General features: G+C 40.9%; 1 long non-coding RNA gene across 1 annotated transcript; it reads left to right on the forward strand.

The window, feature by feature from the left end:
* The first annotated feature begins 587 nt into the window (after positions 1–587).
* LOC145529121 (uncharacterized) lies at positions 588–22,335 on the forward strand. Its single transcript, XR_014070937.1, has 5 exons — positions 588–1,024; positions 1,268–1,499; positions 13,457–13,527; positions 20,394–20,527; positions 22,019–22,335. It is a non-coding gene; the product is annotated as an uncharacterized LOC145529121 (long non-coding RNA).
* The last annotated feature ends 814 nt before the right edge of the window (positions 22,336–23,149 follow it).

Raw genomic sequence — 23,149 nt, forward strand, 5'->3', positions numbered from 1 at the left:
CTTTCTGTCCGAGTGTTTGGCTCATGCATAGAAGGGTCCCCAGCCTCCAGCCTTCCTTCCTGTCTCCTTTTATGTTTTGTTCTTTCATTTTCTTCCCCTTTCTCCTCTGTTTTTGTTTTGTTTTGTTTCTTTCCTGCCTCTCCCCTTTTTCTTCCACAAGGAATGTCATAAAATCCCAGGATGGGAAGGGATCCTGAAGACTTATTAATTTAACTACCCCCTCTGAGATTCGATTCTTTTCTACACTGTCTCTATCAGGTAGCTGTGCAACCTCAGTCTATATGGGAACTCACTGTTCACTCCCTCTCGCTGAGGAACCGGCTGTTGAGCAGTTTAAAATGTCTGTCCTCTGCACTTCCAGCCCCCAGGCCTGACACTGCTGGAGCACGTGTTCTGTGAGAACCTACAGAGGTGTGAAGGTGACAGCCTGCCTCCATCCCTCGCTTCAGGGCTTCACATCTTCTCATGCAAAGCACATTTGTGAGCCTCTACTGTATGCTTTGGGTGCCGTGCTAGCTAGCTAGCTCCAGTGCATTTTGTCATAAAGCTTGTTTGGGTGGGAGTGGTGTGTAATGGGTTGAAGAGACAGACAGAGACAGAGAGTCTAAGTGTGTATGAGGGGACCTGGAAAATGGTCAGAGAATGCAGGATGACAGCAGTAGCCTTGGAACTCGGAGCAATTTATCAGGAGCAGTAATTCTTTGAGCTACAGAAACCAGATGCCCAGGATGTGGCCTTGAATCAGATCGGAAAACTGTCTGCAGAAAGGTGATTTGAAAGGAGTGCTCCCCTCCCCACCACCAGCGTCTCCTAAAGATCAGCTGGAATGAGAACCATCTTGAAGATCATTAGAGAAAGTCCATTAATACAAAAGGACAAAAGGAGACAGGGCTTCTTTGAGGAAGCAGCAGCTGGTACAGGGTCCTTGGCTTCCTGATCTCCTGTCTGGAATGCAACCCCCACCACCCCCATGACACCTGAATAACATCCACAACTAAAGCTAACATCTCTGAAGATTACCTGAGTTAGTAAATGTTTCAATTGCTATTCCCTGGTGGTGATGCTAACTTTGGATTTCCTCCTGGGGTATCAGGGTGATGCATTTTGGTACATAAAGGAAAGGGGATGGATGGCATCTTGCTATGGCTGCCTTGCCCCAGATTTTTTTTTTTTTTTTAAACATAAGTTCTCTAAACTCTACTTTCTTTTTTGAGGATTTCTCTGAACGAGTATTTTTTTTCTTATTGTTTTTTTATTTAACTGTCAGGTCTTAGTCATGGCGAAGGGCTTAGTTGCTCCGTGGCACATGGGATCTTAGTTCCTGCCCAGGAATCAAACCCACATGCCCTGCACTGCACTTCACAGGGAAAGAGGGGCCTTCTGTCTGCACAAAAGAAGGCATCATCTACAAAGAAAGAACCATGACTGCAAGAGCATGAGCAAAAGAAACTGGGGGACCATGTCCTACTAGGGATTATATGCGTTTCTCTGCTGAAAAGGTAAGCTCAGATACTGGGATATAAGAAAGGCCCCAGGTAGAGGCCATAAATTGCCAAGTTTGACCTAACAAATACCTTTACCTTGTAAATCTCCAACATAAAGATAATGACAAGAGCAATTCTGGAAAATTGAGGATGGAGCAACCAGACCCACTTCAGTTGTAATGTGTCAATTAATTGATTGCATTTGCAACACACCCACCCACGCATATGTGCTCAATGACAAGCTTTTGCCTTAGGACTCAACAGAGAATAACATTACATTGAAAATGAAAGATCTGCTGTGACTGGCATACAAAAGAGATTGAATTATAAAATGTCTTACAATATTAGCATTTATTTCAAAATATGGCCAGTGTTCCTAATGAGACTTGATATGAATTAAAAAAAAAAAAAAGCCATCCAAAGACCCCATGATGGGTAGACTTGTTGGTTTAAATTAGTTGGAAAGATTTTGTATCATCTGTTGGTTGAATAAGCAATTTAGGTAATTTGAAGATGTTATGATTTTTTAAATTGTGCTAATTGCATGTGCTTTGTCTGGACATGTGAATGTAAGTTCAATAATTAAGTTCAAGTCCACATGGAATAAGGAGAATAAAAGTGTTTATATTTTTATCAACTGTTTTCCGCTTAAACGTTTCCCCTTGTGTATTAGGAGTTAATTTGGTTTTGGCAAATTAGACGCATTTTCTCTTAGCAACACTCTAGCAAACTGGTCCTTAAATTGAGTCTAAAAGCCATTCAAGGCATCCAACCATTTGTGAGAAAAACTGCCACAATCATAGAGATCAGAGAGAAACTTCATAAGAATTGATCAGTGCTGAAATGGAGAAAAGAATGGGAATGGAGAAATGCTTTGTAATAAAAGTGGACTATCATGTATTAAAACTGGCTGAAAACACTACTGGTCACCAAACATTAATAAAAATATTAATAATACCAATACTAGCTAAGATTTATTGAACTACCATATTTAAGGCACATGTTATAGAACTTGTAAGGATTATTTTATTAATCCTTACAATAACCCTGTGAGATGATATTATTTCCATTTATAGGCAGAGACCAAAGCGCAGAGAGGGTTAGTCATTTGCTGAAGGTCACACAGCTGTTACAATTATAAAGATAAGCATGATTTAATACATATGGTTATAGCCACTTTGGAACAAATCTTTGACAGTATTCTAAAGGTAAAGATACAAAGACCTTATGATACAGCAATTTCACTCTCAGGAAAACACCCAATAGAAATGAATGCTTATGTCCATCAAAAGACAAACGAGTCTTTTGGTAGACATAAGCACAAGGATGTTCATACTGGCTTTATTTGTAATATCCCCAAATTAGAAATAACCCAAATGTTCACCAATGGAGAATGGGGGAGTGCTGGGACTGTGGTATATTCATACAATGGAACGCCACACAACCACGAAAAAGAACAAAGCTACAATTACACACAACAGCATGGACGTCATAAGGTTGAGTGAAAGAAGAATACGTAATGTGTGATTTAATTTACCTGAAGTTCAAACATGGGTCAAACTAATTTTTGGTGAAAGAAGTCAGAATAGTGTTGAAAGGCACTGACTAGGATTGGGAGCGATCAAACGAGTATTCTGAATTGTGAGAAAGTGTTTCCTATCTGGATCCGGGTGGTGGTTTTCTTTTTCTTTATTTTGGCCGCTCCATGAGGCTTGTGGGATCTTAGTTCCCTGACCAGGGATCAAACCTGGGCCCTCAGCAGTGAGAGCCTGGAGTCCTAATCACTGGACTGTTCGGGAGTTCCCCTGGGGTGGTTTCATATCTGGAGATAGGCGGTAGTTTCATGGGTCTGTGCATATGTCAAAATCCATCAAGCTATCAACTCGAAATTTGTGCACTTTATTGTATTTGTTATATTCTGATTTTTAAAAATGGAAAAATAACCCTTGGAAACAAAGCAACAAAATAATATGTACTCATTATATTAGGACTGCCCTGACCAATGCAGCAGCCACTAGCCACATGTGGTTATTTAGATTTAATTCTAATTAATTAAAATGAAATGAAAAATTCAGTCCTCCATCGAATTTCAGAGTTCCTAACCACATTTCAAGTGCCCAATAGCCGCACATGGCTAGTGATTTCTGTATATCAGGTAGCAGAGAGAAAGAACATTTCCATCCTCATGGAAAGTTCTGTTGGTAGTGTTTCAACAGAAAATTGAAAAATGCTGAAATATATAGAAACTTCCCTGGTGATCCAGTGGTTAAGAATCAGCCTTGCAATTCAGGGGACGCAGGTTTGATCCCTAGTCAGAGAACTAAGATCCCACACACCGCAGGGCAGCTAAGCCCCTGCGCCACAACTATTGAGCCCATACACCTCACCAAAGGGAAAGATCCCATGTGCTGCAATGGAGACCTGAGACAGCCAAATAAATAAATATTTTTTAAAAGTATATAGAAAAATAATAGTATTCATAGTACCGCATCCAACAAAAACCATAGTTAACATTTTATATTCCTTCCAGGCTTGCTCTAAAAGAAGTTTTTATGAAACTTACATGAAACTTTTTGAAATTACATGAGTGATGTATGAATGCATTCTCATCCTAAAATAAATGCTGATTAACTGAAACTTCCCTTCACCACTAGCTGCAATCCCAGAGTTCTTTCCAGTGATAACCACTCTTATTGGGGTAGCGTGTAGCTTTTCACACCCTTTTTGCATGCTCTTGTAAACATGTATATATCTGTATGGGCGCTAGTGTTAAAGAACCCGCCTGCCAATGCAGGAGGCATGAGACTCAAGTTCCATCTCTGGGTTAGGAAGATCCCCTGGAGGAAGGCACGGCAACCCACTCCAGTATACTGGCCTGAAGAACCCCATGGACAGAGGAGCCTTGTGGGCTATAGTCCACGGGGTCGCAAAGAGTCAGACACAACTGAAGCAGCCTAGCAGGCACACATGCTTGTATCTGTATGGAAATATAAGCAGTGTCATTAACACCACCACAGCTCAAGGAGCTTCCATCTGGTTCACTTCAGTCTCTCCCAGTGCATGTAAAGGGTGTTATCTCCACCATCCACACCCCACCAGGGGTCAAGGGCTCCACTCCCCTTCATCTTGAGCTACTGTGATCCTGAGGTTTCGTAAGAACAAATGTCGTGAGGGCAAGTCAGACAGGGGCCCAAGCACAGTCTCAGCCCAGAGGTGCTTCTCCTATTGCATGCTCCCAGGACAAAGAGCTGACAATAAATCAGGCAGAGTGTTACTCCATGCTGACTAGCCTGTGGCCCAGGGCCAGCCTGATTAATGGTAGTGCTTGCTAGGGTAAAGCCTGGGAGGTCTGCAGGCAGGACTCTGCTCCCACTGGGGGGCCTCACACAAAGGTCTTTTGCTACTCTCACACCACGATGGAGCATGGAACTCTTTTGTGAGGCTGCCCAGGACTGCATTAGTATCAACATAATAATTTTCTCTCCGAGCAGCACTGCAAGGAATGTGGCACAGGCTCCCTCTGACTCAGACCAATGCAACTCTCGGTGTTTACCTTTTGGGTTCTGTTCTAAATTCATTAAATTTTCTTGATTTTAATATATGCATCTATAGCTATTAATGTCCCCCTAAGTGACACTTTAACATCTCCCAAGTTTTGATAGAGAGTGTTTGCATTATCACTTAGTTTTAAATGTTTTATTTCCATGAGATTTGTTCTTTGACTAGTGAATTATTTAGACATATACTTTTAAATTTCCAAATGTATGCATTTTCCCCTGCCACTTTTGTGTTTAATACTAATAGTTGTATTCAAAGAATAAGGACTGTACAATGTTGGTTATTTGATTATTAAAACTTGCTCTGAGGAATAGTATGTAATAAATTCAGGTAAATGTTTATATATATTTAAAAGAATATTTGTTATTGAATTGTTGGGTTCATGTTTATATGATATGTTCATTAGATCAGTTTGTCAATTATTTACATCTTCTATTTCCTCACCAATTTTTTGGTCGGCTTGTTCTATTAATTTCTGAGAAAGATGTATTAAAATCTCCTATGATTGTGGATTTATCCATTTTTCCTTGTATTTTGCCTATTTTGTATTGTGTATTTTTGAGGCAATGTCATAAGATTCATTCTTTTTCAGTTAGATTTTTATCAAAGTATAACATACATACAGAAAAATATTTTCACAAACAGAAATCATGTATACCATCATTCACATCAACAAAAAGAAAATTATCAGCATCCACAGCCTCCCCGTACTGTCTTCCAGTCACTCCCCTGCCCCCACTATCCTAACTTGTAACATCATAGACTAGTTTTGCCTCTATGTACAGTATGTCTCTGAGAGTGATTCATCCATGTCGTTGCATATAGTTTATTCATTCTCACAGTTGTATAGTGTTCCAGCATGTAAATATACCACAATTCATTTATTCATACTACTGCTGATGGATTTTTATGCTGTTTCCAGCATGGGACTATTAGAAATAATCCTGTTTTATACATTCCTGTATATGTCTTTGGGGAATTGATACATTTTTGTAAGAGCAGAATTGCAAGACAATACAGTATGCATACACAGCATTGGTAGATACCTCCAAACAGGTTTTCAATATGTACCAATTCACACTTGCACCAGCAATGAGTCTTCATCAGCACTCAGCACTGTCTGCTTTGGTTTTAGACATTCTGTTAGGTATGTAGCAGCATTGCACTGTGGTTATAATTGGCATTTCGCTCATAAGACGAACGTTGTTCTTTACTGTCCGTTTGGATATATATATGTACTTGGCTTCACTGAGTTAGTTGCAGCACATGAACTCTTAGTTGCAGCGTATAGGATCTGATAATACCCTGACCATGGATAGAAGTGGAGTCCCCTGCATTGGGAGCATGGAGTCTTAGACACTGAACCACTGGGGAAGTCCTGGATATCCTCTTAAGTAAAATGTCTTTTACTTATTCTTCTATTGGGTTGTCCAGCCTTTTCTTTCTGATTCCTAGAGTTTTTAATATATTCTGGGTAGGACGCCTCTATATTTAAAATGTCCTCTCCCTGTTTATGGCTTCTATTTCCATTCTTTGTATGTGGGGAGGGGGTAGATGGGTGGGTGGTGGGGTGGATGGGTGGGTCTGTGTTTTAATGAAAAGTTGTTGTTAATTTTTGTTGTTCCTATTTAGTTGCTAAGTCGTGTCTGACTCTATTGCAACCCCATGTACTGTAGCCTGTCAGGCTCCTCTGTCCATGGGATTTCCCAGGCAAGAATACTGGAGTGGGTTGCCATTTTACCATTTCTTTCTCCAGGCGATCTTCCCAACCCAGGGACTGAACCCACATTTCGCCTGCTTGGCAGGCGAATTCTTTACCAATTCTTAATTTTCATGTATTCCAGTTTATTGGTTTTTTTCTATATGGTTAGAACTTTTTTGGACCATGTTTAAGAAATCTTCGCCTATCCCAAGGTAAAATATTCTTTTATGTTTTCTTCTAAAAGCATTTTTTTTTTTTTTGCCTTTTATATTTAGATTTACAAGCCATCTGGAAGTTATTTTTGTGTATGGAGTAAGGTGAGGTCAAGATTCTTGTTTTTCTAGGTGGATAACCAGGTGATCGCACATCTTTTATTGAAAAGATGTTCTTCCCCCCACCCCAGCCCCCAGCTTAAGGCTTTGGCACCTTTATTATTGGTTAGGAGACCATATATGTGTGCATTCTTTTTTCTCTGGACTCTCTGATCCTACTTTGGTCATCATATCTCTTTTTGTGTCTCTTCTATGACCTTCTTCTACTTTTAAGGATCTTTGTGATCATGTTGAGTCCACTCAGATAATCCAGGATAATCTCCTCATTTTAAATCAGCTGATTAACTATTTTAATTCCATGTGCAACCTTAATTCCCCTTGCCACCAAACCTGAAATACTCAGAGGCTGTAGGGATTAGGGTATGTACATCTTTGTTGTTGTTCAGTCGCTAAGTCATGTCCAACTCTTTGCAACCCCATGAACTGCGGCATGCCAAGCTTCCCTATCCCTCACCATCTCCCAGAGTTTGCTCAAACTCATGTCTTTTCCAGCTTCAGGGTCTTTTCCAATGGGTCAGCTCTTTGCATCAGGTGGCCAAAGCATTGGAGCTTCTGCTTCAGCAACTGTCCTTCCAATGAGTATATCTTTGGAGGTCCATTATTCTTCCTGCTGGAATGAGTGATTCAGTTTTTCTGCATCTTCACAAACATTTGGTGTTTTCACTATTTTTTATTTTAGTCATTCTGGTATGTGTGTGGTGATACCTCATTGTGTGGTTTTAATTTGTAGTTCCCTAGTGGGGAATGATGTTGAATATGTTTTCATGTGTTTACACATCCTTCTCAGCGAAATGTCTGTTTGTCTTTTGCCGATTTCCTAATTAGATTGTTTGGAATTTTTTGCTATGGAATTTTGAAAGTTCTTTGTATATTCCAGATACTAGTCCTCTGTTGGATATGTGGTTTGCAAGTATTTTCTCCCACACTGTAGTTTTTCTTATTGCTCTCTTAAGAGTTTTTCATATAGCAAATATTTTTTTTAATTCAGATGAGGTCAAATTTAGCAATCTTTCCTTTTATGAATTGTAATTTTACTGTCAAGTTGAAGAACTCTGCCAAACCCTAGATCCTGAAGGTTTTCTTGTATATTTTTCCCCAAAGTTTACAGTTATAGGTTTTATATTTATATCTATGATCTGTTTTAAGTTAATTTTTGTATAAAGTGTAAGGTTTGTTCCATTGATCTATATTTCTATCTTTGTGCCAGTACCATACTGTCTTGATGACTGTGGCTTTGTAGTAGAGCCTGAAGTCAGGCAGGTTGATTCCTCCAGTTCCATTCTTCTTCCTCAAGATTGCTTTGGCTATTCGAGGTTTCTTATATTTCCATACAAATTGTGAGATGATTTGTTCTAGTTCTGTGAAAAATACCATTGGTAGCTTGATAGGGATTGCATTGAATCTATAGATTGCTTTGGGTAGCATACTCATTTTCACTATATTAATTCTTCCAATCCATGAACACGGTATATTTCTCCATCTGTTTGTGTCCTCTTTGATTTCTTTCATCAGTGTTTTATAGTTTTCTATATATAAGTCTTTTGTTTCTTTAGGTAGATATATTCCTAAGTATTTTATTCTTTTTGTTGCAATGGTGAATGGTATTGTTTCCTTAATTTCTCTTTCTGTTTTCTCATTATTGGAGTATAGGAATGCAAGGGATTTCTGTGTGTTAATTTTATATCCTGCAACTTTACTATATTCATTGATTAACTCTAGTAATTTTCTAGTAGAGTCTTTAGGGTTTTCTATGTAGAGGATCATGTCATCTGCAAACAGTGAGAGTTTTACTTCTTCTTTTCCTATCTGTATTCCTTTTATTTCTTTTTCAGCTCTGATTGCTGTGGCCAAAACTTCCAAAACTATGTTGAATAGTAGTGGTGAAAGTGGGCATCCTTGCCTTGTTCCTGACTTTAGGGGAAATGCTTTCAATTCTTCACCATTGAGGATAATGTTTGCTGTGGGTTTGTCATATATAGCTTTTATTATGTTGAGGTATGTTCCTTCTATTCCTGCTTTCTGGAGGGTTTTTATCATAAATGGATGCTGAATTTTGTCAAAGGCTTTTTCTGCATCTATTGAGATAACCATATGGTTTTTTTCTTTCAATTTGTTAATGTGATGTATTACATTGATTGATTTGCGGATGTTAAAAAAACCTTGCATTCCTGGGATAAAGCCCACTTGGTCATGATGTATGATCTTTTTAATATGATGTTGGATTCTGTTTGCTAGAATTTTATTAAGGATTTTTGCATCTGTGTTCATCAGTGATATTGGCCTGTAGTTTTCCTTTTTTGTGACATCTTTGTCTGGTTTTGGAATTAGGGTGGTGGTGGCCTCATAGAATGAGTTTGGGAGTTTACCATCTTCTGCAATTTTCTGGAAGAGTTTGAGTAGGATAGGTGTTAGCTCTTCTCTAAATTTTTGGTAGAATTCTGCTGTGAAGCCGTCTGGTCCTGGGCTTTTGTTTGCTGGAAGATTTCTGATTACAGTTTCGATTTCCGTGCTTGTGATGGGTCTGTTAAGATCTTCTATTTCTTCCTGGTTCAGTTTTGGAAAGTTATACTTTTCTAAGAATTTGTCCATTTCTTCCAAGTTGTCCATTTTATTGGCATATAGCTGTTGGTAGTAGTCTCTTATGATCCTCTTTAACTTGAGAGTTTTCCTAAGTGCACTTTAAATTTCTCAATTTTTGTTTTGTGGTTGTTGTTGCTGTTGTTTTTTTTGGCTATTTTTTTTTAAACCCTAATTTTATTATATGTGGTTTGTGAAGGTATCATGTATGCTTTACTATTTGAACTTGATTGATTTCTTTTGTGGCCTAAGAAAGTTTAGTTTAGGAAGAACACTTACTGTGTTCTTGAAGAAAATATGTACTTTCCAATTATTCGGTAAAATATTTTAGGAAATTTTTCCATCTAGCTACTTAATTATTATCAAACCATCGATATCCTTACTTATTTGCTATCTGTTCTCATCTGTTGAAAGATGTGTTAAAAATCTCCCACTTTGATTGTAGATTTTTCTCATTATACTTCTGTCAAAGCTGTGTTAGTAGATGCATACATGTTTATGCCCATTGTATCTTCCTGATGGACTATACCATCTATTAATATGAAATAGTCTCCCTTTTTTAATGTGGGTTGCTTTGAATTTTATTTTTTTCTGATGTTAATATTGCAACTCCTACTTTACAAAAAAGTGTACACCTAGGACTTCTCTGGTGGTCCAGTGGTTAAGAATCCTTCTGCAAATGGGGACACGGGTTTAATCTCTGGTCTGAGAAGATTCCTCATGCCTCAGGGCAACTACAGCTTGCAGGCCACAACTACTGAGCCCAAGTGCTGTAACTACCGAAGCCTGAACGCCTAGAGCCTGTGCTCTACAGCAAGAGAAGCCACTGCGATGAGACGCCTGCCCACCGCAACTAGAGAATAGTTCCCACTGCCACAGCTGAGAGAGCCCGCATGCAGCCATGAAGATCCAATGCAGCCAAAAATAAATAAATAAGTAATTGTAATAAAAAATAATCCAAATGTATGCACCTAATGTATGTTTTTCTATTATTAAAATTAATTTTCAATGAAATAATTCTCTAAGGCTTATGATGAAAAATAGTCTTGATTTCAATTCTCTAAGGCAAACACTTTCAATTTTTTCAGCTACTTCTTCCAATGTTTCCCACTGTATTAAAAAAATACTTTTGTGTTATTTCTTTCAATTTTGTGTATTACCTATTGACTTTCTATGGAAGTTGAAGAATTAGCTCTCTCACATACCCTCTCTCAACCTCCTCTCTCTTCCGATATGATTAAATTATCATTTTTGCTAAAATCAACATTCAGTGTTTACATTATGGTAATTACCCAGACGTTATTCACAGCTGTTACCTGTAACTAATTATGCTTCTATTTCTTTTCTTGTAGAACCTTTTGTTCTCTCTGGAACTGATAATTACCTTGGTTGTTTGGGTTTTTTTATTTGTTTTGTCTGTTTCCATTACTTTGCCAACGCAGGAGACACAGAAGAACTCCGGTTTTATCCCTCGGTCAGGAAGATCCCCTGGAGGAGGATATAGCACTCCAATATTCTTGCCTGGAAGATTCCATGGACAGAGGAGCCTGGCAGACTACAGTCCAAGGGGTAGCATAGTCAGACATGTCTTAGCAACTGAGGACATCCTAAAACTTACTGCAGAAATATACATTTTCTCTCAGTATGTCCTTAAAAGTGAGTTACTTGGTCAGTTTCTTCTGTTTCCTTGGAGATGTTCCCCTGAAGCCCTCCTTCCTTCTGCTCCCATCCAGGCCAGGCTGCTTGCTCACTAGGCCTGCTGCACAGTTGCCATCCAGCGACTTCCCTGTGCCATCATCCTCAAGTTTGCCCTGTCTGATGTTGGACTGCCCCTTTCCTGGGTCTTTTTCTTCTTGGTATATTCCCTCTTTTTGATGGAGCACCTTCTCTAGAGAAGTAGGAGAGGATCTTGGTTTCATGGGGCCTAAGATATATAATTATACAAGATTAAATATGACAGAAAATACTTAGTGTGAGAAAAGAAACCACAACAATTTGCATTTTTTGAAAATGGTAACAAATACCACAAACAACACAAAATCCAGGAAATTAGTCCAACATTAAACTGTATGATATACTTCTGTAACAGTTTTCCTCCTGATATTTTGGTTGTGCCTCTGAAGCCTTCTGTATTAGTTGAGGCTCAATCAGAAACCAATCTCACTAGAAGGAAAAATTTCTATCTATCCATCTATCATCTATTCATCTATCCATCTATGTATCTTTTAACTATCTATCCATACACCTATCATTTATCTATCCATGTATGTGTCTTATCTCTATCTATCTATAGATCTGTTAGAGGGCTTTGGCTTTGCATATCATGGGAGCTGGTTAAGCAGACTGTATAAGGCTGTTGCCTTTGCATCTTCAGCTGGAGCCTGATGTCTGCAGGGCAGGGAGGGTGAAAAGGAAGCTGGATGTAAACTTCCATCGGTTTATGGGAGATAGCATGGACAAGCTGGCATCCCAGAGCATAAACTGGGACCCGCAAGGACTGACTGGAACTGTCTCCAACCTTGATGGTGTGGATGTCCTAGGGGAAAAGCTGGTAACCTAAAAACACAGCTAAAAACAGAGCTGACCCAGGAGTTGGAGAAGCTGAAGAGGCTCTAGGGGAAGGGGGTGCAGTTGCCTGCCCGGCTGCTGCCGCAGACCAAGGAGGTGAGCCAACTGGAAAGAAGCAGTATGTGTGAGCTACAAAGTAGCAGCTGCTTCTCTCCAGCTCTCTAAGCATCCCTCCAAAGTGTCCCTTGTGGCCACCCCAAATGGAGGCATACAAGAAAGGGAGTTCTGGGAAACAGTTCAGCCCAGCCAAGTCAACTCCAAAGGCACCAGTGCTTCTTAGTGGTAATGATTTTGTAACATTTTATATTCTCCACTGAAAAAATAAAAAGGTAATACAGACTTAATCATATAGTCAAAGCTATGGTTTTTCCAGTAGCCATGTATGGGCCATAAAGAAGGCTGAGCGCCAAAGAATTGATGCTTTCGGATTGTGGTGCTGGAGAAGATTCTTGAGAGTCCCTTGGACTGCAAGTAGACCAAATCAGTCAATCCTAAAGGAAATCAACCCTGAATATTCATTAGAAGGGCTTTTGCTGAAGCTGAAGCTCCAATACTTTGGCCACCTAATGTGAAAAGCCAATTCATTGGAAAAGACCCTGATGCTGGGAAAGATTGAGGACAAGAGGAGAAGGGGACAGCAGAGGATGAGGTGGTTGGATGGCATCACTGTCTCAATAGACATGAATTTCAGCAAACTCTGGGAGACAGTGGAGAACAGAGGAGCCTGGTGTGCTGCAATCCATAAGGTCACAGAGTCGGACAGTGACTTAGCAACTGAACAATAACAACAGTCTTAACTGTAGCATGTTCAATCAAAATTTATTTCTAGTATTTCTAGCTGAGATTCATAAAACATGCGACCTCACACAGTTGGACCTGAGATTTATAACATGATTATAGTTCTATGTCCCACAGACATGGACTGAAAAATTCCATTTCGTGTGGTTCTCACTCAAAAAGAAAAAAAAATGTACCCTTATATTTAATCAATAATTTGGCTGGGTATGGAATTATAAGTTTGAGATTATTTTCCCTTAGTATTTGGAAGTTATTGGTCTATTTTGCAATACTGGATATATTCCTGATAGGATTCACCATTGGCATTGACCAAACTTCAGTGAGAACTGAGCTCTTTCCTTGTAATTTTGTACATCTGATGATGGGAGAAATTTCCTACAGACTAACTTTTGGTTCCATGCATCTCAAACCTTGTTTTTTCTCTTCTGCCCACCTAGGTAATTGCCAGATGCCACAGAATATATTATGATTCAATATTTGGCCTTGCACCTTCCAGTCAGAGTGCCAGGTAAGTCAGTGCCAGATATGTCAGTGGGTGATGGAAGTATTCCCAAACATGATTTTTCTTTATTAATTTTTATTGGAGTACAATTGCTTTACAATGTTGTATTAGTTTCTGCTGCATAGCAAAATGAATCAGCTATACATATACATATACCCCCTCTTTTTTGGATTTCCTTCCCATTTAGGTCACCACAGAGCACTGAGTAAAGTTCTCTGTACTATACAGTAGATTATCTATTTTATACATAGTGTCAATAATATATACATGTCAATATCAATCTCCCAGTTCTTCCCACCACCAAACACCATTTTTACAATTAGATGTGAGTAATCACAACTGCTTAAGAAAGTGACTGAAAACCACATAAAAATATATAGGTCACTGTGAAAGGTTGCTGCTGCAAGCTGTGTGTTATGCCGGGATTCGTGACGTCCAGAGGAGAGGATTTCAATTTGGGATTAGAGACCAGGCTTGATTACTCGGAGATTTTTGTGTAGCAAAGTTTTATTAATGTATAATGGAGATAGGGAAAGCTTCTGACATAGACATCAGAAGGGGACAGAAAGAGTGCCCCCTTGCTAGTTTTTAGCAAGGTGTTTTATGTCTGTTGCTGCTGCTGCTGCTAAGTCGCTTTAGTCGTGTCCAACTCTATGCGACCACATAGACGGCAGCTCACCAGGCTCCGCCGTCCCTAGGATTCTCCAGGCAAGAATACTGGAGTGGGTTGTCATTTCCTTCTCCAGTGCATGTTATGTCTGTTAGAAAGCTATTAATCAGATAAGAGAGACACCTCAAGATTGAGGGAATTTCACCAGGTCCCTCTCCCACAATATGCACTTTTGAGATAGGATGGCGTGAGGTGTGTCATACCCGGCCATAAAACAACTGACAGGAATCCTGGTTTGTTGAGCCATTATCAGACCAAGGTTTGGGAAAAGAAAAAAAATGAGTCTTAGGTGGAACCGTTTTGAAGAAAGGCAGATTCCGAAGCAAATACATAGTTTCATTAATATAGCTGAAGAAAAACATTTCCGTAAGAAAAACGCATTGTTTAGCTCAAGGCAGAACCAAGTGTCCTCAACACAGAATTAAAGAAGCCTCTTTTAATTTTGTGTAGAGAAGGAAGAAAACACCTGCCACTTGCAGTTTATTTCCTCCTGCTGCTTGGGGACCTCTGGCCTTCCAGCCTGTTACCCTGTCAACTGAACCCAAACTAAATGTACCCCCAGCTCAATACATTCTTAATCTGATCCCAGATATCCCTGCAGTCACCGCTAACACTGGCCAGCAGCATGTTCTGGACTTGTGACCACTTTGATGGATAGAATGTGGCAGAAGTAACTATGGTTTCTGAGATTGAGTCTTCAGAAGCCATGAAGCTCCCTCTTTTGCTCCTTTGGAACCACCCAGTCATCATGCTGTGACAAAGTCCCAGCCAATCTCCTGCAGGATGAGAGGCCGCATAGAAGAGAGTCCAGGAACCCCGCCAAAGCCATTACCAACGACCACGCACGGACTGCGGACATCCCGGTTTCTTCAGCCTTAGTCAAGCTGTCCAGTGACATCAGCCACATCAGTGATCCCAGGCCAAGACCAGCAGAACTGCCCAGATGGCCAACCCACAAGATTGTGAGAAACATTCTTGTCATTAACCACTGTTTTGGAGCGGTTTGTCATGGAGCAGTAGATAGCCTAATACATGTTAATCACACAATCACATATAACTAGATTTTTAAAAACCCAGTTTGAATGCCTTTCTTTTCATTGATAATTGCTCATAATTTATTGTACTTAGTGATATGTTCAGGTATGCATGCGTGCTAAGTCGCTTCAGTTGTGTCCAACTCTTTGTGACCCTATGGACTATAGACCACCAGGCACCTCTGTCCATGGGATTCTCCATGCAATAATAATGGAGTGGATTGCTGTACCCTCCTCCAGGGGATCTTACTGACCCAGGGATCGAATCTGTGTCTCTTATGTCTCCTGCTTTGGCAGGCGGGTTCTTTACCACTAGGGCCACCTGGGAAGCCCAATATGTTCATATCTGTTCCTAGCCCCTTACTTTGAGTTTTCTCCCTACCATGCTTTTCTTTTTTTTTTTTTTTTTTGCTTTTCCCCCCCTTCCCATGTCTTGCCTTTTGTTAGTTTGGTCACGTTTTATTTATTGTATTTTTCTTCTCACGATTTAAAAGTTACAAATTCTATTTCCATTCTTCTGGCTTTTGTATCCACGAGACAGAAGAATATATGTGAACCTGTTTCTTCATTTTTCTGTGGCTGGAGGGTGTGCTTTGGGGGTAATTAGGTTTAATTTTACCCATTGGAAGGGAAGCTACTGCTTGTGGTCTAGAAAAATATAAAATATAAAGCAATCAAAATCACAACAGGATAGGAGCCCTATGAGCCTCTGTGTGTGTGGGGGTGTGAGTGGATGGTTATTGGAAAATGGCAGGAGTGCAGCTCGTCAGCTCTGGTCTTGCACTTATCAGCCGCCTACCTGGCACTTATTGAAAGTGTCTGCAGATGGACCAAGCATCCACAGTGGCCCCTTGCTAGCCCTCTGCTTTACCTTGACCACATTTTAGGCAGGCTTCTCTTTGCATTCCAGGCCCCTGATCCCTGCTTTCCCCCAAGCCTGTGCAAGCACAGAAACATTGTGATATGCTCCCCTCCCCCATTCGCCTCTCCTGGGAATTGCCAGACCACAGCGGAACACTTTTCCTGCCAAACCTCACTGGTATTTCCCCTTGCATTTCAGCTTTCCCTCCAAAGATTCTGCTTATCGCTTCTTGGCTCTCCTCTACCCTATAAACCAAAATCCCTTTTCTGTTTGATTTTAAGATGTTTGCAGCTTTCTGAGATGAATGTTCTCCCTATTGCAATAGTTTTTCTAATTAGAGTCTCTAAGTCTCTTACCTAAGTCTAGATTTGTGTTTACATGGAAAGACATAATTATCATTTGCTGAACTAAAAACCTGGATAACATCAGAAACCTGGAAGGTAAACTCTCTACAGGGAGTGGGACTAGCCCCTTATTTTTCTTTCCATGAACTTAGACTTCTCTTGAAACATTATCAGCATTGAGTAGGTGTTTCCTGAATGAATGAATGAACAAATGAACAGTTGCTGAACTCAGGAGATGGAGGAAGAGATTGGGACACCTGGCACCTTGTCCCTCTTTGCCCTAGAAGTTAAGTTCTCCTTGTTCAAATCTATAGCTACTAGAGATTCTGGAAATACATCTTCTACCTCAGAAATATGTGTAATCAAAGTGAGAAATTTTGAGTTACTTAAAAAAACTACATTGTTTAGAAGCAGATCTCCTTACTCCTGCAGGAGGCAGTGACTGGGTGACAATGGTGGAGTCACATGGTTAATGAGGACAGTCTCACATGAAGCAAAAACAATAGCTGGAGATGCAAACATTCTTGCCACTTACTGAGTTCTCTGTCTCCTTTGCCTTGCTTTCTCCACTTTTACCTTCTCTAACTTCTTGCAGCTAGATACATATGTTAACAGCAGCAGCTCAGCCCTCCCTAGAGACTGAGGCAGGAAATTGGTCTGTTAGTCTCAGCGGCTCTTGACAAAGCCCAGTCGGCTAAAATCTGTCAACCCTTCCCCCAAAGCTGTTGCTAAGGCGAGTCCCCACCCCCTGGCGGCTTTGTCAGGCCTTGTTTATCTTTTCATCACTCTTGACCGGCTCTGGACTATTTCTGGATCCCATATCTGGGATCTCCCAGACAAATCCCACATCTCTGCCAGCTCCCTGGTGTCTGAGATTCTGAGAGGTGTGGAAAAACATTGTCTAACTGAACCAGCATTCCACTGTGGCAAAAAAGTAGATTTGTCCAAAGCAATTCGAGCACACATGAATGTCCTTAGTCACCAAACATCCCCAATCACTGGTTTTCCCCACGGTGAGCTTTTGCCAACACATACCCATCTCTATGCATTTTTATGCCCTGATATTAATTTCGATGGACTTTTCTCTCCCCTTTACTTAAAAAAGTCACTTAAATCCATTTTTAGTTGATTATTCCTTCTCTGAGCTGTTTCTAGAACAGCTGGAAACAACATAATTATTAATGACAAGCGATACTCCCCCTCACCTGGTGTGGGGTCCCTGTGATTGCAGGCTGGGGGTTACCTTTCTCCTCTCATTGGCCTCACTTGCAGCTAACCTATAGTCTGGTGGCCCAGCCTCTTTCCAACCAGCTGACCTCTGCCTGGTCCACCTGATCTGACAGAGCATCTTCCTATTCCCCATGGGAGGATGGGAGAGGAGCAACTGAATGGAGCAGAAAGAGGCCTGCCCACGGGTAACTGATGACAAAGGTGTAACTGGGGACTTCCTTGGTGGTCCAGTGGTTAAAACTCTGCATTTCTACTGCAGGGGTCATTGGTTTGATCCCTAGTTGGGGAACTAAGATCCCACATGCTACACCGAGCGGCCAAAAAATAAGTAAATAAATAAATCTTTTTTTAGAAGGTGCAACTGATCTATGCACCAAACATGTTCCCTCTTCCACAATGTGGGCTGCATCCCTGTAGCTGCATCTGCTCACTCTCCCTACTCACCTCCCCAGTGCAGAGCACTGAGGATACTGTGTTAGTGAAACCCTCCCCTTGCTCACATTGTATTGGTAGAACACTCCTCCACATCGCTCAGTCACGTATAAGGCCCAGAAGCAGTTACACCAATTAGAGCATCACCTCCTACCTTTCCCGCTACACAGTTGACTAGCTGTGCATCAATCTGGAAAAGTCATCCTGAAACCTCACTCTAGTGTGGGGAGGTGACACATTCTTGCTTTGTTCCAAGAGATGCTCTTTTGAGGTCTCTGTAATGGAGGGGAGTACCTCCCTGGCCAAGCACAGCAGCCTGGCTGGGGAAGGGAAGGATCTGTTCACAAGTCTGGGATGCGACGGTTACTTCTAAATCAATCAAGAGTTTTCATCTCCCCAAAGATACCAGTGCTCAAATGAACGTGGCAGCTGCTGAATTAGACTGGGTACATCACTTATGATAGTGCTGTTTTCTCGATTGTCTTGTGAAACTAAGTTACATTTCCTGATTCAGAGGTTGTGACGAAAATGTTCTTTGGGGAAACAAAAGGGGGAAATTTTGTTTAACAGATGTGTTGGCGCTTTGCGGGGCAGAGCAGATTCTGTGGGCTGTTTCAACATGCACACGTTCAGTAACACATCAAGCAATGTGCTGAACATGGTAACCCAAACAGGTTCTCCTGAGGTCTGGGGTATTTTGAGTTGAAAGATGGAGTTTTAAATTGTTTTCCTGATTTCTTTGGAGATCTTAGTGAAATCACAGATTATATGAAACAAAAGATTGTTATCTTGTCTAAATGCTAACTTCGCTCGTCTGTCAGCATATTGGCAAACAGTGCAGAAGTAAATGTTGAAAAATTCCATTTAGTCTATGAACTTCTCACCAAAGAGAAATTTTTAAATCTTACCAGGCTAAATGTCCTGTACACCTTTTACATAACACTGCTAAAAAGAGGTTTGATTTGCTTACCTAGGATATTGAGATTTTCATAATGAAAGTTTAGGTCACTTTTCCATTTCCTGAAAGCATGAAGAAGCACTCAATGAGATTTTTAATCTATAGAAGCAGAAGATAGCCTCCTTAGGCATACGCTTACAAGACGTCTTATGGAATAGACGTTAAAATATTGACCTACTATAAAATAACACTTTCCAAGTGTGGAACCAGAAGAGTGTCCTTCTCTAACTTAGAAATACACCGAGAGGGAATTCCTGGTGGCTTAGTGGTTAGGATTCTAGACTTCCACTGCCGTGGACCAGGTTCAGTCCCTGGTCATGGAACTGAGATCCTGAAAGCTGTGCAGCATGCCCTTGACCACCACCCCTCCTCAAATATACTGAGGATGAGAGTGGAGAAAGGGGTTACTGTGAAATGGAAACCTATATGCCATTTCTCCAAAATTGTCTGATGATCTTTGAAGATGTTGCAGAAAAGGATGAACGGAGTGCCCCTGACTAGTTCCATTCAGGTGCAGATTGGACAGAAACTCATCCAATGAAAAAAACAACTCATTTCTTGGAAGTGAGACTGCTCTGGAATTCAAAAAATTATCATCAGTAAAGGACAGCCAAGTTGAACAGGACTTTCAAAGAATTCTTTTGCCGTCACTCATTTGAAATCCAAATTCAGTTTCACAAGTTCAAATGACCTTTGTGCTTTAGAACCACTTTTCCTGAGAAAAGAGGTTTAACTTGTGATGAAATTCGATATGCTTCAAGATGTTTTAAAATGATGGACATTTAAGGTTTCCTTGGTGGTCCAGTGGTTAAGAATCCACCTTCCAATGCAGGGGATGTGGGTTCAATCTCTGGCAGGGGAACTAAGATCCCACATGCTATATGGTAACTAGAGAAAAGCCCACATGCCACAACCAAAAACCCCTCATGCTGCACCTAAGACCAGACACAGATAAACAAATCAGATTAGTAAGTATCTAAATAAAATAAAATAAAGTGATGGATGTTTTAGACATGGAGAACATATGGGATGAATTTATAGACACAAAGGACTGACAAACAGCTGGTCTCCCAAAATGAGCTTGTAGGTACAAAGAGAAAGGGCATTTCTGAGAGGTGGAAATTAATTTCTACAAGTTCAAATTTCTGCTGATGCAAATAAGTAAAATCCTAAGTATTCCAGGCTCACATACTTTTCTTGAGAGGCTACCTAGCACAGTGCTGTCACACTGAGCCGACACTAGGACTCTGTAGTGCAGGCTTGAGAAGAGCAGAACTGCAGGTCAAAGCATTTAACTTTTTAAACTCTATTTGTCTCTATTCCATTTCACCACTACATAAAGGAAAAGAAGGCTGTCATAAAGGCTGCAGGCAATTCAGAGAGGTGTCATTGGTAAAAGAAGCTGAAAGAGTAAAAATATGCTACCATATCATGGGACAAAGGAAAAACATCTTTGTTACTTTTTATTAAATACAGGTAATATCTATTTTTCTCAACTGATACTATTATATTTATAGAGTATTCCTTTTAGAAGTCTTACATGTATGTATCTTAAGAATATATAATTAACCTATAAAATTTAAATATCCAATAGAGTTTAAAAAGATAAACTGCTATGTCAGAGGATAGAAAGAGTACAAAAATATTTTTATAGTTTTTCTCACATTTACTACATGCCTAGTTCTACTATTAATGACCACCATTGCTACTATTGTTTAAATGATAGCTTTTGTGTAACAGAAAGTAAACAATATAGAATAATACATAATTTCAAATAAACATCTATTTTTATATTTGTATAGCAAAATTTAAAAAGTAATAGCTCATATGTGTATAATTATTTATTACATAGGATATTATTATAAACTTATTTTTTGGTCTGGTATGGCACAGCTGTCTTGGACTGTCTTTCTGAAAAGTTGGTCATCCTGTTTGTCATTCAGCATAATGGTTCTGAGATTCATCCATGTCATGTGTATCAGTTATTCAATGTTTTTTATTGCTAGGAAGTATTCCATATTATGGATATATGCCTGTTGTTTCTTTTAATTCACTCACTAGCTGATATTGTTTCAGTATTGGGTGACTATAAATAGTGCTATTTTAAACATATGCATGCAGGTTTTCATATGAACGTGTACTTTTTATTTTTATCGAGTACCTCCCTAAGAGTAGAATTGACAGGTTGTACACTAAATATCTCTTGTATTGTTTCCCAAAGTGGCTGTGCCATTTTGCATTCCCCAGCCATGTACAAGCTGCTCCGCATCCCAGCAAGCACCTGATTATTTTAGCGTTCTTTAAAAAACATTCCTTTTCAGCCGTTCTAATAGGTGAATAGTGCTGTTTCACTGCTTTAACATTTCACAGCAGTCATTCTGATGGACGTGCACAACTGCCTTGAATGGAACTGAGACAAAAAGAAAACATAAAGAAAAGAAGTCCCTCAGTGAAATTGGAGAATGGGACAGGTGTGGGGAGGACCCTGGGGAATGTACGTGACTTTGGGTAAAGAATCAGCTTGTGGTGGGGGAGGAACAGGAAGGGGGATCAGCTAGACTCTCCTCTCCCCTAGAAGCTCACACCGGCAACCCTAAAAGTTCTCAAAAGGAAAGAAGGAATGAGGGAGAGGGCAAGAACTCTTGCTCAGAGAGTTCACTCTCAGGGGACTTTCATAAACTTTATGAAGGCAGCCTGCTGTCCATCTCATCCCATGCCCTCTGTCCCCAGAAACTGCCCATCACAGGAGCCCAGGGGATGCTGCGGAGTGGATGAATGAGGGTCTCTAGGCCACTGAAGCTGCTCCCTCCACCATACTTTGGGAGCCTCGCTCAGAAGCAGTGACTGCTCTCTCTGCCAGCCCAGGGAAAGCCCCTTTGCTCACCCTGTCAGCAGAAACACACTGACTGAAACCACCCACCCTGGCCAAGCACCATAGTAACCATTTGTGTGAGTTATTTTACACAGGAGGTCCTGGTAAGGAACATGGAACTAACAAGCCACCACCAACTGGCAGAGTTTGGGAAAGGTCAAAGGGAGACACCACGCATCCTACCACCTCCCAGAATCCTTCTCACTGGAATCCATCTTGGCTGAGCAATGTGTGTGCCACCAGGAAGAATCCTGAGTCAGGATGACTGGCCAAAGACAACCCAGAAACTAATCCTATCACCATAAAACCTGAGACTGAGAGCCATGAGGCAGAGCACTTCTCTGGGGTTCCCCTACCCTTCTGTTCTCTGCCCGGGCGCCCCTCCCCAATAAAGTCTCTTGCTTTGTCAACACATGTGTCTCTGCAGACAATTCATTTCCGAGTGTTAGACAAGAACCCACTCTCGGGCCTTGGAAGGGGTCCCCCTTCCTGCAACAACCCCAGGCCCAGGCCCAACTTGTTTCCATCTGGTCATTTCCTCGCTGCTCTCACCCCTGCCCACTCCACTGCTCCCCTCTTCCTACTGCTTCTCCTCTGGGTGACTGACACAACCTCCTGACAACTCTCCCTGCACCCCAGCCCCCTTCTCTCACGCCTTGCTAATCTATCTCCTCTCCACTAGATGCCGAATTCACAAATCCCAGCTCTTGTCCTGTAGTTCTCACATCCAAGCATCTTCACCGGCTCCTAGGTGTCCACATGAGAAAAGTCAATGGGCTGTTGGGGCCTGGCTCCCTTCCTCACACTGGCCCTCTGGTGGCTGGGATTTTGGTCAAATTCCACCTTCACGTCTCTTATCCTCCTCTTTCCTGATGAAGCCACAATTGATCCAGAATGTCAGGCCCCTTGAGAACCGGAGAGAGTTTGCACTCTGGTTCCCTTATTTCCTAAGCAAGGGGACATTGATGAATTTCTTAACCTGAGCCTCAGTGTTCCCTTCTCTGTGTTTAGTCACTCAGTTGTGTCCAACTCTTCGTGACCCCATGGACTGTAGCTCACCAGTCTCCTCTATCCATGGAGATTCTCCAGGCAAGAATACTGGAGTGGGTTGCCATGCCCTCCTCCAGGAGATCTTCCTATCCCATAGATCAAACCCAGGTCTCCTGCATTGCTGGTGGATTCTTTACCATCTGAGCCACCAGGAAAGCCTAAGAATACGAGAGTGG

The sequence above is a fragment of the Giraffa tippelskirchi genome, chromosome 12, assembly GCF_054371585.1.
Source record: "Giraffa tippelskirchi isolate mGirTip1 chromosome 12, T2T-mGirTip1v1.2.pri, whole genome shotgun sequence".
Classification (NCBI taxonomy): domain Eukaryota; kingdom Metazoa; phylum Chordata; class Mammalia; order Artiodactyla; family Giraffidae; genus Giraffa; species Giraffa tippelskirchi.